The sequence below is a fragment of the Panthera uncia genome, unplaced genomic scaffold (assembly GCF_023721935.1).
Source record: "Panthera uncia isolate 11264 unplaced genomic scaffold, Puncia_PCG_1.0 HiC_scaffold_1339, whole genome shotgun sequence".
NCBI classification, from domain to species: domain Eukaryota; kingdom Metazoa; phylum Chordata; class Mammalia; order Carnivora; family Felidae; genus Panthera; species Panthera uncia.
In genome coordinates this window covers 36,742-39,781 of record NW_026057963.1, presented here as the reverse complement: position 1 = coordinate 39,781, position 3,040 = coordinate 36,742, and the positions used below count along the sequence as shown (strand labels likewise).

Below are 3,040 nucleotides of genomic sequence, written 5' to 3'. Positions count from 1 at the left end.
ACAGGGCTCAAGGAGTTTGCAATGCATCAGAATTCTGCAGGCAAGTATACACATGGCCATAAGGTCATCAAAAGAAAAATATGAGACAAGAAAACAAATGTGTGTGACAAGAAATGTTATCAGCAGAGTGTGATGAAGATGTGGAGGGAAATGTCATTTATGTGAGGGTGGTGAATGAATCCTAAAAGTCTGGCAAGCTGGAGCAGGATTTCAATGAGAGAAATTGGAGTTGAGGAGAAGAAAGCCTTTCACGAAGAAGGAAAGTGAAAGAAAAGGAAATACATGAGAACAAGTGCAACATGTTCAGGGAAATGCAGAGCCCACGGTGGCAGGAAGGTAGGTTCCCTTTGGGAAGGATGAGCAGGGTAGGGTTTAAAAGGCAAGGCGAATGGGGCGCCTGAGTGGCTCAGTCAGTTAAGCATCCAATTCTTGATTTGGGCTCAGGTCATGATCTCGTGGTTTGTGGGAAAGAGCCTCAGACTGGGCTGTGTGCTGAGAGCACAGTGCCTGTTTGGGATTCTCTCTCTCCCTCTCTTTCTGCCCCTCCACTGCTCGCCTGCACAATCTCTCTCTCTCTCTCTCTCTCTCTCTCTCTTTCTCTCTCTCAAAATAAATAAATAAACTTAAAAACTATATAAAAGGAGAGGTGATTACATTAAGGCAAAAAGCAAAAACGCTCTGAGGGAGTTACATGCACAAAGCCTAAGGCAGGATTACCTGATCCTAGTTCTGACCCTGAGCTGAGTGATCACAGATTAATCACTGAGACCTTCAATTTGAAGGTCTCTGCCTATAAAATCAGGATACAAACAGTACCCATCTCTGTCCATTATTGTTTCCTCACCTTATCAGTGGGGTACAGCAAGGTTTCCCCGGATTGTGCAAGAAGAGGCAAGGTTGTTCCAGTTCATATCATATTGGGGAGGGGTTGAATGCAGCCACTCCGTCTACCAACGCTGAGGTGTGCTGATCCCAGACAGCTCTGAAGCCTAGAATGCTCCAGACAAGGAGAAGATTCTTCTGGAAGGCTGCTTTTCTGTTGCTGGCAGGACAGCAGGGTTTTGCCTGGATGGGAAAACATTCTTGCAATCCCAGGGAGGCTCAGCCAGCAGCAGCGTTTTGTTTTGGCTTTGCTGGGAGAGCCACCCTCAGGTTAACTGCCTGAGAGGGGCCCATGTCTCTGAGGAGTCATGGCAGGACCTTCCCATTTTCAGTCAGTTTGCCTTATGACATGTGGCCAGCCATGTCTCCATGATACACCCCAGCCCATTCCACAACTCCAAGGTTTCAGGCACTTTCCAGTTGAAAAATTCTCAAAAGTGGAATGAAAAGGGGGGTTGGGAGTGTGTGAGATTATGATGTGACCTGACAGCCCTGGGAAGGATGGGTCACCTCTCTGCTCCCTCCCCTTCCAGGGTTATAAGAGCCTTTCCTCCTGGAAGGGGTGGAGTGAGAGCTGATGCCAATTTAATGGGTCACAACTGGGTGTCTCTCCCTTCCTGGAAGGCCTGGCAACATCTCTCCTACCATTGTGATTAGGAAGAAAGCTTCCCAAGGATGATTATCTAATCAGGGAATTAGCCTTGGTTCATGAGGCAAGCATTAGGGGACTCAAAAAATCTAATGGAAAAAAGGCCCACATCAGGAAATAGCGCCAGTAATCACACCCTGAATGATTATTATACACAAACACTAGGAAGATTTGGGACAATTATTTGTAAACGATCATCAAATAAAATGGTCAGATATTTATCTTGAGCACCTGCTCCATTAAAGATACTGCCAATTTCTCTTACTTGGTTTCCCCCATTGAAGTCACTGCACTGTTGGGCTGAATTTGCTCAAATTATGGACTAGGGACCATCTGATTTCAAATTCTCTAAGGTGCTTGTTAAACGTTTGGATTTCTGAGTGCCACCTTACACCTATGGCATCAGAATCTCCAGGGGGCAAAACCTAGCAATCTGAATTTAAAATATTTTATTAGAAAAATTTCAAGCATGTTCAAAAGTAAAGAGGAAAATATAATAAGCTACCATGTCCAATCTTATTTGGTTAATACTCCCACCCCAAATTATTCTGAAACGAGTATCAGATATTGTATCATCTCATCTGTGTGAAATATTCCAGTGTGTATCTCTAAATAATACTTTCTAAACATCTAAATGCATTTATTATACCTTTAAAAATTAACAATTTTATAGTCATAAATTTCCCATGTTATCTCGCAATTTTTTAAATGTTTATTTTGAGAGAGAGAGAGAGAAAGTGTGTGAGTGGGGAAAGGGTGGAGAGAGAGAAAGAGAGAGATACTCTCAAGCAGGCCTCATACTCAGGGTAGAGCCCAACATGGGGCTCCTTCTTATAACACGTGACCATGGGATCATGACCTGAGCCAAAATCAAGAGTCAGATACTCAACAGACTGAGCCGCCCAGGTGCCCCTCACGGTTTTTTGTTTTGTTGTGTGTATTTTAAGTAAGCTACATGCCCAACATGGGACTTGAACTCATGACCCTGAGATCCAGAGTCTCACGCTCTACCTACTGAGCCAGCCAAGTGCCCCATTTCACAATTTTTTGAATCAAAAACCAAATAACTTCCTCACATTGCAATTGGCTGATACATCCCTTGTCTCTTTTTTCCCTCCTGTAATACTCTTCCTCCACTCTCCACTTCTTATTTGTGGAAGAATTTGGGTTGTTTGTGCTGTAGAGTTTCCCAGAGTCTGAGTTTCACTGGTATCACTTAAGATATCTTTCAACTGCTGTAGTTTCCTTCAATTTATTTAATAATGTTACATAATTAATTTTATAATTTATATATTTTATTTGCAATTTATTATTTGTTAGTAATTATATAATAATTACCAATGCTTTCCTTATTATCATTTAAATGTAAAGCATTGATCAGATTCAGATTTGATGGTTTTGGCAGGAATACTTCATAGGTGGTGCGAAGTATTGAATACTTCCATCTGGGGGCACTAAGTGTCTGGCTGTCTTTTTATAATATTAGTAGTTATTGATGAACATGGCTCA

General features: G+C 42.2%; 1 non-coding gene across 1 annotated transcript; it reads right to left on the bottom strand.

Annotated features, from left to right (window-relative positions):
- Positions 1 to 2,487: 2,487 nt before the first annotated feature.
- On the bottom strand, positions 2,488 to 2,560 carry TRNAQ-CUG (transfer RNA glutamine (anticodon CUG)). Its single transcript has one exon. It is a non-coding gene; the product is annotated as a tRNA-Gln (tRNA).
- Positions 2,561 to 3,040: the final 480 nt, after the last annotated feature.